Source organism: Pipistrellus kuhlii, unplaced genomic scaffold, assembly GCF_014108245.1.
Source record: "Pipistrellus kuhlii isolate mPipKuh1 unplaced genomic scaffold, mPipKuh1.p scaffold_m20_p_2, whole genome shotgun sequence".
In the NCBI taxonomy this organism is placed as follows: domain Eukaryota; kingdom Metazoa; phylum Chordata; class Mammalia; order Chiroptera; family Vespertilionidae; genus Pipistrellus; species Pipistrellus kuhlii.
The window spans coordinates 112,478,846-112,495,507 of record NW_023425515.1 but is presented as its reverse complement, the minus strand read 5'-3'; the positions used below and the strand labels follow the sequence as shown (position 1 = coordinate 112,495,507).

The following is a 16,662-nucleotide window of genomic DNA, read 5'->3' as shown; positions in this document are numbered from 1 at the left end:
GAGAGAGAGAGAGAGAGAGAGAGAGAGAGAGAGAGAGAGAGTGAGAAACATCAATTGGTTGCCTGCTGTACCTGTCCTGACAGGAGATTGAACCCACAACCTAGGTATGTGCTTTTTCCAGGAATCAAACCTGCAAATTATTAACGTACAGGACAACACTCCAACCAACTGAGCCACCCAGTCAGGAGCAACATAGGAATTTTGAGGGGACACAATTGAGCCTATCATAGTGCCTGTGCCTGAAGTACAGCAGGTGGTCAGGAAATGGTTGAAAACTGAATGAATGAAGCAATGTAATTGCTTTGCTTGTAGGTACAGTGTGAAGTTTGTGAGACCTTAAAGTGAGAAAGATCATGGAGAACCTTGAGCACTAGAGACAGAGATTTCAATCCAAGCTTTAAGATTTCCTTGAGCAAATGATCAACATGATGTTGTAAGCACTTTAGATGCCATTGTCTTGCCCTGTGGTTTGGAGCAGAGGTGAACCTGCAAACAGGGAGGTCAGATGAGAGGCTATTTCATCATTCTAGGTGTTGGGTAACAGGGGCCTTGACCAGGCTGGTGGCCACAGAATAAAAGCTTGAGACAGATGGGTGTGCCTGGGGGTTGTTCAAGCATCTGTACCCAGCTGATGTGTCTATAAGGGCCACATCCACCTTCACCTTGAGAACAATGAGTACTCTAGAAACTGGAAAGGTAGTCATTACAAAGTTCTGTAAGATGAGCTCATAGGTACTGGGACACCAGTGATTCCAGACAATTCCTTTTGATACAAAGCCACTCAGTTTGGCCCCACCTTGGCTCTGCAGCTGGGTCCTCTGTCTTCTCCAATATGAGTGGATTACACTAAAACAGATTTTTATTGGTTCAGAGAAGCATTAAACTTACTCTTTATTCCATGGATTTTGTTGTTATCTCTCCTCATCTCACCACTTGTGCCTACTACCGTGTTTCCCCCAAAATAAGACATCCTCCAAAAATAAGACCTACTTACAGGTTTCTTTCTGAGTGAAATATAAGGTATCCCCCAAAAAATAAAGCCCCCCTAGGCTAAACATGAGAGATTTGGTCCACTGATTCTGAAAGAAATGGAGTCACAAGAAATTCACCAGGAAATTCAGGAATTGGATTGTTATGATGATGTTCCAGAAGATGATGACATGATTGTCATTGAATAAATGAGTCAATTCTTGATACTGTAGGATTCACAGTTTGTCTGGTTTGTGTTGACAACTACCGTACTACCGTACCGTACACAGGTAATAAATTTCCTTTATTTTCATTTAACAATAAATGTGTACCGTATTCTTCTTCATGGAAAAAATAAGACATCCCTGAAAATAAGACCTAGTGCATCTTTGGGAGCAAAAATTAATATAAGACACTGTCTTATTTTCGGGGAAACAGGGTAGGATGTCCTCTCTCCTCTTCCCTACCTCTGAATATCTTCCTGGATTTTCAAGGTTCTATTCAGGCAATACTACCTTTGTCCATCGAGCCCTTGGTGGTGCTGCAGCATGTGGTCCTCTCCCTTGGCTGAATCCTAATTATACATGTTTATACTATGATATAAGATGCATCATGATATTAAATAATGTATCATGGCCATATTTGAGATGTTTGGAATATCCATATGCCATGCAAACTCCTCCATGAGACTAAATTCTTTGAAGTTATAAATTTGCAACTTATGTCTTGTTACACTGCCAAATCCAGTGCATATTAGGTGCTCAACAAATTAATGCTGGAACAATAGCCAAGGCCCCAGAAGTCCATATAGGATTTCCCCTTACCCTAGGAAATGGGGTTAGTGGACAAAAAAAAGCAGGGGTAGAATATAAATATATTTGTTTCTAAATCCCAACTGCTTTCTAACAATGCAGTTCAAAAAAAGCACTAACCCAAAGTCAGAAGGTGTTCTTAGACTTTCAAAGATGCTCAATGGATGGGAACTCAAAACTGACTTAACCTGTGTGCATAATGTTGATAAAAGCATTGAGCAGACCAGGCTCCTGGCAGTGTGCATCCAAAGAGATAATTAACCTGTCCTGGGAGGCAGGTGGGGCCAACATTTGTGATAAGAATCATGCAGAGGGCCCCAGGGGAGCTGGCTCCAGGATAGCTTTGGGGAAGAAGGGAGTTGCTTAACAAAGAAGTTTTGGCAGGTTGTTGTTGTTTTTTTAAGGGGGCGGGGGGAGATAAAAGCTGGAATTATAAGTAGCCACAAGAATCTTGAGAGGAAAAATCTTGAAGTTGGAGGTCTCACACTTCACAATTTGAAAACTTACCACAAGCTACAGTAATCAAAACAGTGTGGTACTGGCATAAGGATATACGTATAGGCTAGTGGAACATAATTGAGTCTAGAGATAAACTCATGTTCCTATGATCACATGATTTTCAGTGGTGCAAAGTCCATTCATTCGATGAAGGAAAGAGCAATCTTTTCAAAAAATGATGTTGGGAAAACTTGATTTTCACATTTGTATATCATATACCATATAAAAATTAACTAAAAGGATCTATGACCTAGATATAAAATCTAAAACCATAAAATTCTTAAAACACAGGAGCAAATCTCTATAACTTCAGATTTAGGAATGAAGTCTTATATATGACACTAAAAGCACGAGCAATAAAAGAAAAAACAGGTAAATTAGATTTCAAAGTTAAAAACTTTTGTGCATGAAAAGGCATTATCAAGAAAGTGAAGACACCTGCTGGCATGGCTCAGTATTGAGCATCATCCTAAGAACCAGGAGGTCACAGTTCGATTTCCGGTCAGGGCACATGCCCAGATTGTGGGCTTGATCCCCAGTGTAGGGCATGTAGGAGGCAGCCAATCAATGATTCTCTTATTGTTGATGTTGCTATCTCTCTATCCCTTTCCCCTTCTCTCTGAATCAAAACTAATGTGAAGACAACCTACAAATTAAAAGAAAATATTTACACATCAAATATTTGATAAAGTTTTAATATCCAAATATATAAAAAATTATTAATGTTTAACAACAAGACAAACAACAAAATTTAAGAAATGGGCAAAGAGCTGGCCAATGTGGCGCAGTTGATTGAGCATGTCCTGTGCACTGAAAGGTCATTTCATTCCCGGTGAGGGCACGTGCTCAGGTTGCAGATTTGGTCCCTGGCTGGAATGCATATGGGAGGCAAGCAATTGATGTTTCCCTCACATTGATACCTCTCTCTCTCTCTCCCCACCTCCCTTCTTCTCTCTCTAAAATCAATAAAAGCATGTTTTAAAATATATATATTTTATTGCCGAAATTGGTTTGGCTCAGAGGATAGAGCGTTGGTCTGCAAACTGAAAGGCCCCAGGTTCGATTCTGGTTAAGAGCATGTAGCTTGGTTGCAGGCACATCCCCAGTAGAGGTATGCAAGAGGCAATTGATCGATGTTTCTCTCTCATCGATGTTTCTAATTATCCCTCTCTCTTCCTCTCTGTAAAAAATCAATAAAATATATATATATTTTTTAAAAATATATAAATATATTTCTGAAACCAATATATGTATATTTTAAAGCTAAATATGGAATTACCAAATGATGTAGCAATTCCTCTCCTAGTAATATATGCAAAAGAATTGAAAACAAATATCCAAAGGGATAGTTGTCTATCAATGTTTAATGCAGCATTATTTACAACTAGAGGCCTGATGCATAAAATTCATGCAAGAGTAGGCCTTCCTTCCCCTGGCTGCCAGCACTGGCTTCCCTCTGGCATCCAGGACCCTGGCTTCCCTGGCAGCACTGGCTTTGTCTGTAAGGTCGTCTGGAAGGATATCAGAAGGACATTTGGTCTAATTAGCATATTATGCTATTATTATTATAGAGAGACAAAAGATGGAAGCAATCCAATGTCTATCAAAAGATGAATGGATTTACTGGGACTTCTCAGGGATGCCTGACTGCAGTTTAGGCCCGATCCTGCAGGGATCCCTGTGAGATAGGACCTAAACTGGCAGTTGGACATCCCTCTCACAATCCAGGACCACTGGCTCCTAACCGCTCACATGCCTGCCTGCCTGATCACCCTTAACCCTCTGCCTGCCTGCCTGCCTGCCTACCTGATTATCCCTAACCACTTGCCTGCCTGTCTAGTTGTCCCTAACCCCTCGACCCGCCTGCCTGATCACCCATACCATTCTGCCTACCTGCCTGATCAGCCCTAACTGCTCGCCTGCCTATCTAATCACCCCTAACCTATCTGCCTGACTGTCTGATTGCCCCTAATCACTCGCCTGCCTGCCTGATTGCCCCTGTTTGCCTGCCTGCTTAATCACCTTTAACCACTCTGCCTGCCTGCCTGATCACCTCTACCTCTGCCTTGCCCCCACAGCCGAGGCTTCAAATACATTATTCCATAATATCAAATGTAACAAAATTTATTATCTTTCTCAAAATATGTATTTAAGATATAAATTATATTTCTGAATGTTGAATCCAACATTCTGATTATTTATTCAGCATATTCCAAGTATGTCCAGTTCTTTGTACTCCATTTTGGGCATCAGTGATCCAGAATATATATGGGATTTACAGCAACTATAGCGATACTGGGAAATCCCAAAAGTAGTTTAATGCGCTCTTTTCATAGCAAACCTGTGTCAGTATCCCCTAGATTATTCAAGGACGGGAGACAAGTAATGGTTTTATATAGTGGAGCAGGGCCCCTCAGTCCAATCCTAAGAAACAAATCATACCGGCCTAAGAGCACAATTTTCTGGATATTCCTGTAGACACCCCTGGAGGTATAAATTCATTTTTTTCTTAAAGACTATTAATTTATAAACCTCATTTTCTACTTACATGGCTTGGAGTTTTTGGCTGAAGCAAATCACCATCAGAGTTCCCGGAGAGACAAACAAATGGAGAAACAGCAACTCTTCCTTCCTTGCAGCTCATCAAGTGAGACACAAGCTGAGAGTCTTCACATTCTTTCCCTGTAAAATTTGGCCATAACAGGTTGGGATGGATTCATTTTTTAAAAATAAGCCAAATTATCAAGCCTTAAGTACCTCTCTGGACCATGCAATTTTCCAGAACCTATATCATACTGAAGACTGAGGAAGATATATCACATGAAGTAAATAGCATCTCTTGGCACAGAATGTATTCAATAAATGTTAGCTATTAATGTTGTTAGCAATATAAGATTTTGTTTTATACTTTATATTATTTGTTTTGATCAACACGTAATAAAAATTAAGTCTTAAAAAAAAGATGAATGGATTTAAAAATGTGGTATATATGTACAACAGAATAGTATTCACTCATAAAAAAGAATGAAATTCTGATAGAACATGGTTAAACCTTAAAAACATTATACTAAATGTAACAAATCAGACCAAAAAAGTCAAATATTGTGGGATTCTATTTACGTGAAACATTTATAATAGGTAAATTCATAAACACAGAAAAGGAAGTGGAGGTCTCCAGGGGCTGGGGGAAGAGCGAGATGGGGAGTATTGCTTAATGCTTACAGAGTTTCTGTTTGGGGCGGTAAAAAAAGGGTTTGTAAATTAATAGTGAGATCCTTGTACCAGACTGTAAATGTGCTTAATGTCATTGAATTGCACACTTAAAGTAGTTAAAATGATAAATTTTTCATTATATATATTTTACCATAATAAAATGTTTTTAATAACATGAGAATTGGCAGGTGTGAGAAGGAGAAGTGAAGTGCAATGTGGGTATGGCACTCTGTGGACTGGGAAGTTATTTGGAAAGTGGGTGGTATTGGCCAGATTTTAATTCCAAAGACCTTTTGTGCTAGACACCAATATATGCCTAAATACACACACACACACAAAATCATAAGCAAGGAAGATTTGCTCCAGCAAATTTGGGAGAGCCCTAAAATTAGGAGACCCCAACATGCCAAGATAATGATCTCTAAAGTCACTTTCTACGTCCAAGTTTTGTAATTCTGGTGGCATGTACTTCCTCTGCCATAATGAAGTGTAAGTCCCATGTCAAATATGGGAATAATATTTAAAAATGATCTCAACTGACAGGTGCTGAAAGCTTGCTTAGCTAGAAGATGTTTAATCTTCCAGCTTCTCTTTTGGAATCAATAAAAAAATATTAAAAATAAAAGTAAAAAATGGCATAAGCATTGAGATTAATGTGCTCCCTAGAGCTTGCACATAGTAGATGCTCAAAATGTGTTTGTAAAATAGAGAACCTCACTTCCCCATGAGATGAGGAAACATGCATGAGAAGATGATTGTGAGGAGAAAAAAATTACATTCATGAATACTAATGAAGTTGAAGTTTTAGACAAGGACAGGGTTAAAGAGAACAAACATGGTCCTTATTTACCCTAAGACTCTTTGAAAATCGCTGCAATTTCATTAGGATAATTTTTAGCCTTCGGGTGGACCAGAAATTGGTTTTCAGGGACATCTACTATTGAATTAAAGAGTGATCTGCCTGCAAATAAAACATATTCTCGCCGAAACCGGTTTGGCTCAGTGGAAGAGCATCGGTCTGAAGACTGAGAAGTCCCGGGGTCAAGGGCATGTACCTTGGTTGCGGGCACATCCCCGGTAGGGGGTGTGCAGGAGGCAGCTGGTCGATGTTTCTCTCTCATCGATGTTTCTAGCTTTCTATCTCTCTCCCTTTCTCTCTGTAAAAAATCAATAAAATATATTTTAAAAAACAACAAAAAACACACACATATTCTCAAATATACAAGCCTCTTGAATGAAGTAGGCTCCTGAAAAAGCAGAAATTAAAAAGTGTGATGAATGCATTATACTGGTTAAAAATTCAAAGAGAACCTTTAATAACAACATGCACTTCTATATTGCTGACATTTGGGTAAATTTGATATGATGGCTAGTTTGCTTGGTTTCCTCTTATTTGGGTTGTTTTGTCTGTTTCAGTTGTACTGTGCAAGTACACCACACAGCTGGCCCTCAACACTAATGGCTAAGAACTCTGCAGGGAAATAGATTCAATTAGCATGACATCTTTAATTACATAGGATATTATATACATCACATGTATAATTATTTATTTTATGGCATAATGCCATCCTATAGATAAACAAAGACTCTGAGAAAATTTACTAGCTTTCCTGGGAGTGTTCCCAAAAGGGTGTAATTTTCATTCTATCCAATAACCTGGGAATAACCCTACAATAAAGTGTTAATCTGTTGGGGTACAATGAGTCCAGAAATTCCCCTCATGAATTTTTTTCTTCTAACATAAAATTGCAAAAACATTTATCATACCTACATATACAAGGATGGTCACAGTGTTGGAAATACAAAATCTAGAGATTTTATTTTCAAGGAACTCATAGTATAACCCTCAGAGACCAGCATATAAGTAAATCATTAAAATAAAAGTTTGATAAAGGCACAAAAAGAAGGTGTGAGTAGAGGTTGGAGGGTAGTGATAGTCTTCTTGGCAAAAAAATAAAAAGTGAATATTAAAGAATGAATAGGCATTTGAATGACATTCCAAAGTCTGGAGAACATTCCAGGAAGAGAGAACAAAATGTACAGAAGCACAGGAAAGTGGTGGGTTTGTGACAGCTCCTTGTAGATTTGTATTGCTGTGAGTTGTCAGGGAAGTGAATTAAAAGGAGATGAGACTGAAAATATAAGAAATATAAGACTGAAGGTAGAAGAAGGCCTGAGAGTTCTGTTTTTATCCTCCTCAGTAAAGGAAGCCACTGTACAGGTAATTCATCTTTATCTTAAGATACACAACATACTAGTAAATTGTGTTATTTGGATTGTAAAATGTGATTGAGGTAGAAGGAGCAGTCCTAAGGAACAATTAAACCAAGACTCTTTCTTTAAAATATATTTTATTGATTTCAGAGAGGAAAGAAAAGGGGCAAATATTGTAGAAACATCCATGATGAGAGGGAATAATTTATTAGCTGCCTCCTGCACACACACAAACACACACACACACAAACACACACACACACACACACACACAGGCACTGGGGATCCAGCCCAAAATCCAGGCATTTGCCTTTACTGGGAATGGAACTGTGACCTCCTGGTTCATAGGTCAAAGCTCAACCACTGAGCCACATGGGCTGGGCGAACCAAGAATCTGAAAGCTCAAAAACATCCTTCAGAATAGCATCAAAAGAAGAATCTCTCTTGCCACTCCCATTGCCAGCTTTTAAAAAGTGTCAGTTTATCATAAGCAAGCCAGGCAGGACAAGGACAGTTGAGAAGTGGATGCTATGAGGCCGATTCCCATGGGCTGAGTAACAACAGGGCCCTGTTGTTCACAGGTGGATGACCTAGGTGTGCCACGGCAGCACAGCCAAGGGTTCGGTGAGCCTGAGTGGGGTCGGCGAAGGATGGAGAAATGATAGACAAAGAGAATAAGATGGGTCGTAGATCTTCTGTGTCTGGCTGAGGCCACAGAACAGATCCAGACTGCAAGCTGATGCTTTACTTGTAGTCAGGGTCAAACAAGATAGTTTACAATGTTCTTCTAAGTTTCACTTGTTTTGGCAGCACTTGCTGCCCCTCCCACAGCCCACTAGCTACCCAGGAAAGATCTAGGGAGCAGTTACAAGATCAAGCTTAATTATGCTTAGAGTGCTGTGCCTACCAAGCTGGGACTTGTTTGCGACTTTACCAGCAGGTCAGTCCGAGGCTTAAACCTATAACCGCTTCCTACACCTGGTCCGGACTGAGAAGGCATGGAGGCAGAGCAAAGGGCTGCGGCAGGTAGCACATGCTGCACAATGAAGAGCAGGCTGGAGAACTGATATTTTTTTAGGCAACAGGGTCAAGCCCCCTGCAGAGGGCGGGGTGGGGGTGTTCCCCATTCTCTAAGAATGGCTGCTGCTGGCATTTCTGATCCCTCACCTGCTTCCCCTGCCTCGGGTCTATCTTCTCTTTTAGTGACTTCCAGCATCAAAATGTCCCTGCCACCCACGCCCCTGGAGTGATGATTTCACACACAGCTGTCTGGTGTTTATCACGGCCACGAGGGGTCTCCGCCTCTCCCTCCCTGTTTCCTCCCCTTAGCCCCTTCCAAGGAAAGATGAGAAATTCCCTCTGATCAAAGTTCATTTGAACATTCAACGAATTATATTATTTTTGTAAGCAAATATAATTTCAGTAAGTTATTGAAGCAGCCAATTGAGGGAGGGGATGAGGAAGGAAGATAATATTTATAAACACACATATGCTGGACTCTGAGGCAGGTGCTCTGAGTGATATAATCTCATTTAATCTCAACATTCCTGTGAGGGAGGCTGGTTCAACCCCTTTTTATCGGTGCGAATGTAATCATGAAGTCCATGTTCTTGGGAACTCTAGCAGCCACCCTCACCCAGCCCAGTTTTGAGCACAATGGCCTAGGTAGGTATCGAGCACAGTAGATGATTGATAAATGGGAGCGGAGCCCCACTGAATCCTTGTCCCTGATCAAGTTGATAAAATTTTTCAACTTGTTTACATAGTTTTTCAACTAGTTTTTCCTGCCCTCCCATCCCAGCCAGTTATCATGCCTTATTTCAGTTATCAAAACATATGTTGGTAGAGAACAGAAAGTTCTGCATACTATATTAGGTTTGGGATTTAAAGAGATTTGCCTTCAAGATACATCAAATAACATGACTAAATACGAATAAGAATAAAATACGACAAGCATATGATATTATTAATAAAGATTAATAACAGAAAAGGGGGAAACATAAGCATGCAGGCTATAAGAAATTTTATAGTTGATATCATTAAGCCTTGATTTTTACTTTTTGCTTACTATGTAGTAGCCAAACTAAAAAGGAAGACATAGTTGTATAGCTCTAATTGTTAGAGAGAAAAAGAAACTTCCTCCGGTGTTACCAGGAAACCCCCAATTGGGCTTGGGCTGCCCAATAACAAAGGCAGGATTGAATCATATAAGTTGTTTATTGAGAAGTCTAGCCAACCAAGAAGACCGCGGATTTACAAATATTCAAATCCTGTCTTACCGCAAGGTGCATGGGGCAGGATTATAAAGGGGAAAGGGCTAGGGTGAGTCTGGGAATGGAATGCAGCTATGTGCTGTCCTGAGGAGCCACAGACGTGAGCTATTGTCCTTTCGATGAGATGATGTTGATGAGATGATGTTTTGATTCCTGGTGGGTAGATCTGACCATGCTTATCGGTTCTGCTTGCTGAATTCACAGCTGAGTCACCTCCTCAATCGCTTCACACAGGCCTTGAAAAGGAAACTTAAGAAAAACTTAACCCCCTGTTCACATAAGTATTGTGTTTTAAGATTTAAAGTATGATTATTTTTCAGATTAATTCAAGTGCTCTATCTACCAGATTATAAGATCCCCTGTCAAGGGGAAGCTGAGCTTTTCTGAACACTTAGTTCCAAAATATAGAACTCATACACAGTTTACATTCGTTTCTAATCTCCCTACTTTGTGAGCAAGTAGACACTATATTAGTGGTCGGCAAACTGCGGCTCGCGAGCCACAAGCGGCTCTTTGGCCCCTTGAGTGTGGCTCTTCCACAAAATACCACGTGTGGGCAACCACATACAGTGCGATTGAAACTTCGTGGCCCATGCTCAGAAGTCGGTTTTCAGCTCTCAAAAGAAATTTCAATCATTGTACTGTTGATATTTGGCTCTGTTAACTAATGAGTTTGCCAACCACTGCACTATACCAATCATACATTCCTATAGCTAAGGTAACCAGACATCCCACTTTTGGCAGGACAGTCCCGATTTTTAACAATTTGTCCTGCGACCTGCAGCATTTAAAAAAAGTCTGGAATCCAAAAATCGGGACTTTTTAAAAATGCCGCGGGACTCGGGACAAATTGTTAAAAATCAGGACTGTCCCATCAAAAGCGGACATCTGGTCACCTTAGCTATATAGTAAAAGCAGTAAGTAAAACTCTCTAGTAAAGATTAATAGGTCCTCAAGCTGGGACACACATTTCATATCTGTTATCTATTGCTGTGTAACAACTCACCCCAAAACTTAAACACCGTTTAGTAAGTTGCTCACAGCAAATTGAGCTGAGCTCAGCTGGACAGTTCTACCAATACTCAGGCCTCACAGCCCAGGGGTGCTGATTTAACTGGTTTGGGATGGAGCCCAATTATCCACCGTACTTCAAAAGGTCCTCAGGTGATTCTTATGTATTGCCAACCTGAAGTACCACTGGCATAATGCATGACCCTAAATCACAACTGAGTGAAGGCAATTCTTCCCAGGTGAGGTGAGGTTAAAAAGGACTTCATTAGATTCCAGGAGCCCTGGCCACGGTTGCTCAGTAGTTAGAGCATCAGCTCGCACACTGAAGGGTCCCAGGTTTGGTTCATGGTCAAGAGCACATACCTGGGTTGCAGGTTCAATCCCTGGCCCCTGTGGGGGCAATTGCAGGAGGCAACCAATTGGTATATCTCTCTCTCTCTTTCTCACTCTCTCCCTTCCTCCTCCCTTTCACTCACTCTAAAAATCAGTGGCAAAAATATCCTCGGGTGAGGATTATCAAACCAAAAGAAAGGTCTTCAGGAATTATGAGACACCGGCTAGCCAAAACAGTATTAAAAAGAACAAAGTTGGAAAATTCATAGTTGCTGATTTAAAAATTTACTATAGAACTACAGTATTCAAGACAATGTGTTGTGGCATAAGGAAGACATATAGATCAAGGGGTCAGAATTGAGAGTCCAGAGTTCTTTCCTTTCACTGCTGTGGCAAAAGGGTCTGGTTAGACCCCAATGAGACCAATAAAATCATCAAGGCCAACTCCCATCAGCAGATTCGGAAGCTGATCAATGATGGGCTGATCGATCATCCGGAGGCCTGTGACTGTCCATTCCTTGGCTCAATGCCAGAAAATCACCTTGACCCGCAGTAAGGGCAGGCATGTGGGCAGAAGGGCACTGCCAATGCTCAAATGCCAGAAAAGGTAACGGATGAGGAGGATGAGAATTCTTCACCAGTTACTCAGAAGATACCAAGAATCTAAACTTATCAGGCACCACAGCCTATACCTGAAAGTGAGGGTAATGTGTTCAAAAGCACAAGTGAAGAGCGGCTCCAGGCCAAGAAGCAAGAAATCATTATAATACTCTGTCCAAGGAATAAGAAACCGAGGGACTGGCACCCAGCCAGTGTGGCTCAGTGGTTGACTGTCAACCTATGAACCAGGAGATCACGGTTCAGTTCCCGGTCAGGGCACATGCCCAGGTTACGGGCTCAGTCCCCAGTGCGAGTAGGCAGGAGGCAGCCTACTGATGTTTCCATCTCTCTGTCCTTCTCCCTTCCTTTCTTTCTAAAACCATAGTTACCTTGGTAATTAGATGGATCAATCATTCAATAAAGTAGCCTTCATCTACCTTAAATTAAAAAAAAAAAAAAAAAATTGAGAGTCCGGAAGTAAACCCTTACACTTACAGTCAATTGTTTTTCAACAAGGGTGCTGAGATCATTTGATGGGAAAAGAACAGTCTTTTCAACAAAGGATGCGAGGACAACTGGATATCCACATCAACGGAATGATTTGGGACCCCTTCCTCCCACTGTATACAAGAAGTAACTCAAAATGGATGATAGGCCTAAATGAAAGAACTAGAAGCATATATCTCTTAGAAAAGGGCATAGGATTTTCACCATGACCAAGTGGAATTTATCCCGGGTTGTTTTGGGTGTCTCAACACCCAAAATTCAACTAATATAATTCACTATTAATAGAAAAAAAGGACAAAACCACATGGCTGTTTCAATAGCTGCAAAAAATTATTTCTCAAAATCCAATTTACATTCATGCTACAATCTCTCAATAAACTAAAAAGAAAATGAAGTTTACTCAAAGAACATTATACTTATCAGTGAAAAATTGATCATACAATGGAATATTATTCAATCTTTAAAAGGTAGAAAATTCCAACACATGCTACAACATAGATGAATCTTAAAGACATTATACTAAGTGAAATAAGCCAGTCACGGAAGAATAAATACTATATGATTTCACTTAATATGAGGAACCTAGAATAGTTTAATTCGTAGAGGCAGAAAGTAGAATGGTGGTTGCCAGGGGTGGGGGGAAGAGGAATGGGGAGTTGTTGTTTATGGTAAATAATTTTAGTTTGGGAAGATGAAAAGAGTTCTTGAAATGGATGGTGGTGATGGATACCCAACAATGTAAATGTAGTTAATTCCAGTGAACTGTACAGTTAAAAATGATTAAAGTGATCCTGACCAGTGTGGCTCAGTGGGTTGGAGTGTCATCCTATACGCCAAAAGGTTGTGTGGTCGATCCCTGGCTGTGGCATGTATGGAAGACAACCAATTGAGATTCTCTCTCACATTGATGTTTCTCTCTCTCTCTGTCTCTATCTCCCCGTCTCTCACCTTTACCCTCTCTCTCTAAAAATAAATAAGCATTTATTTAGGTTAGAATGTTTTAAAAAGTTAAAGTGGATAAATCCCCCCCCCCCCACCCCAGGCAACTAAACAGAAAGAAGTTTTGTTTTGTTTACTGCGACATACACATGAAATCGAGTATACAGTCCATGCAGTAGCACAGCCATTGGAGAGGACATCCTGATGCTGGTCCCAGTGCAAAATAGTCCCAGCAACGCCGTCTGCTTGCCATCGCCGCCGCCACTGACACCTTCTCTGCAGCCGCCTAGCCGGACCCAAGTAAAAATAGATGAAGTGCTTTGTCTCGTGTGTGACGTAGCTGCCAAAATTTCGGCCCACAATACAATGCCAGGTAGGGTTGTATTTCTTGGCAAATTCCTTCTTGATATAGGCAGCTATGTCCTTCTCTATGTCGTACTTCTCCATAGCCTGAGTGGCGCAGTGACGGCATCCTGTTGCCTGTCCTCAGACATGTCTGCATTCTTGATCACGGCCTTCCGCTCAGACATCGTGACACTTCACGCAGGCGGCTTCGCGCGAGGCCCCCGGGGCGCGGGCAGGGGCGGTGTCACACCCTCGGCTCCTAGGGCAGCCGCCGCCGCCGCTGCCGCCGGTCCGGCTCCGGCTCCCGCAGCCCCGGGCCGAGAGCTGGCCGCTGCCGTCCGCCCTTCGAGCCTCCCGGCCGCCCTCGCCGCTCACGCCCGCCGGCCACCTGCTCCGTCCGCACTGGCGCCTCGCCGCTCGGCTCCGATCCGCTCCGCCGCTCTCAAGTGGATAAATTTTGTGTTATAAAATTTTATAATTTACTACAATTTAAAAAATAAAAATAAGTAAATACAATAGTGAGAGAATGAATACTTTTCCTGTAAGAATAAGAAGTGTTCTCACCACTGTCCTAGAGTCTCTAGCCAGTGAAATATTGCAGGAAAAGTAAATAAAAGGTATACAGATTGGAAAGGAAGAAGTAAAACTGCCTTTATTCACAGACAACATGTTGAAAATTCTCCAAAAGCTTACTAGAACGAATAAACCACATCAACAATGCCACAGGATACAAACCAATATACAAAATTAACTGTATTTCAATGTATTAACAAGAAAAATAAAAAGATGAAATTAAAAGGCAATTCCATTTACAATAGCATAAGAAAAAAACACAAAATACTTGAGAACAAATTTAACGAACGAAGTATAAGAGTTATGAACTAATACCCATAAACATTGATAAGATATTTACCTGAAAAGCTAAGTGGAGAGACATACCATGTACATCAATTAGAAGGCTCAGTATTGTTAAGAAGGCAATTCTCCCAATTTGATCTAGAGCTTCCAAACAAACCCTATGAAAATCATGTTTAGAAATACAAAAAACCTAGAAAAGCCAAAACTTTTGAAAATGAGCAAAGCTGGAAAACTTATCTGATTTCAAAACGTACTATAAAGCTATAGTAGTTGAGACAACCTTATTTTGACATGAGCATAGAATGTCCCAAAATAAGCTCTAATTTATAATCAATTGACTTTCAATAAAGATGCCAAAGGGAAAACTTATAGCCTTTACCACACACTACACACAAAAACTTACTCATAGATCTAAATATAGGAGCTAAATAGTCATCTATCCTAATGCCAAAAATGTATTCCCAAAAAATCTATACTAAATAGAGCTTTGCTTTATTTCACTTTGGCAAATGAAGCTACAGGTGGACCAAATATCTAGAAGATTTTACCAACATTTCTTATCAATATTTTTCTCTCTGTTGCCAGATTTGTCCAACTGGATCCGCTGGCAGAAAACCCCATTACAACACCCTGAGGGGCTTCTGCATTGGAAGAAAGGGTAGTGGAGTTTTTAGGTTGACCCCAGGGGTACTAAAAAATTCTAAATACGTTTGAACACAGGTTTTTGTTTCATAGAAGGATAATTTATTTCCCATCTATAGAATTTAATTGAGTTATGCCAATAATTTCTCAAATTCAGCTGTGACCACTGTTAATGTATTCCGAGGACCTGGTAAGGAAAGGAAGGCCTACCCAGCGCCGTCTGCTATTGGTTGCTTTAGCCCTAAAGGGCAGAGAGGTTCTAGGGAATCCTAGGTCAGCAGTTGTGTTTTGGGAATTTCACATACGGAGTGCCCAAGTGTGCCTATTTGACAGTCTGAACGCTGCAGATCGGGACTGAGCCTGCTTAGGTGAAAGGCCTCCAAGGCAAACAGTCCCTCAATTAATTTCTCAAGGCTTCAGTAGACTTGAGAAATTAATGGACACACCTCTCTCTCAAGGGAGAAGCTACGGGTTTGTCCACGTCTTCTGGATTCCCTCCAGCTTCTGGGTAGGTTTTCTTTCTTGCAATTCAGGAATAGGTGTGGAAAGCAGCAAGCTTGTTTTCTCCACCAGTGGCAGCATATTCATTCACCTGTCAATACAAGCACCAACTTGTAGGACCGACACTTCACTTTTTTTCCCCAAAGAGATTTGGTACAAAGAAAAGTTGGTCCCCTTCCCTAGAGGCTAATAAAAAGAAATTGTATTTAAAACAAGGGTATATACTAAAAATTCTATTTCCATTTCTCCCTACCTAATGACAAATTCTCATGAAAATTTGTCATTGAATAGTCATGCATGTCTTTTTAAAAGAATAACTTCCCTCCTATCAATGAATTAAACTTAAAAACTATTTCAGTTAGTAGTGACCTTGATTTTAGAGTTACACTCTCATCAGAAACAACTCTTTTTTTATGAATAAAAATATTAAATTAAGAATTATAACTTAATATTTATTTACCCTCATACCCCCCTTTGTACCTAAGAATTTCAAAATAAAATTACATTATCACATAACAGAATAACTGTAAGAGCCTAAGCATATCATTTTCCTCTTCTAGAGGAAACATGAGCAGGGGTTGGCACACAATCACATGGTCAGAGCTGCTGGTCCTCAATTTTGTGATAAATAGATTAAAGAAAATTCCTAGGACCAGCACAAGTTCAAGACACAGTTAAGCATGGCATGTGTTCCCTGAGTTTCCAGTGTTATTTCTGAGTATTTCTCCTACCAATACTCTATTTTCCACCATTTTTGAAAGAAGCAATGTTATCATCTTGACTCCTTTTCAAATTTTCCTTTTGTTTTAAAAATGGCATTCACTGTTTTTCAGATCATAAAATTAATACTATTCATTTAAAATATAAAATTTATGAAGAAGAAAATCAGATATCCATAATCCCTCCACCAAGAGATAATGACTGTTAACATTTTTCTGTATTTTCCT

The 16,662-nt window shown here is 40.4% G+C and overlaps 1 long non-coding RNA gene and 1 pseudogene across 1 annotated transcript; both read right to left on the bottom strand.

The window, feature by feature from the left end:
• Positions 1–13,462: 13,462 nt before the first annotated feature.
• LOC118723040 lies at positions 13,463–14,152 on the bottom strand (annotated as a pseudogene).
• A 196-nt stretch (positions 14,153–14,348) lies between these two features.
• LOC118724117 lies at positions 14,349–16,101 on the bottom strand. Its single transcript, XR_004989488.2, has 2 exons — positions 15,661–16,101; positions 14,349–14,710 (listed from the first exon to the last, which is right to left on the bottom strand). It is a non-coding gene; the product is annotated as an uncharacterized LOC118724117 (long non-coding RNA).
• Positions 16,102–16,662: the final 561 nt, after the last annotated feature.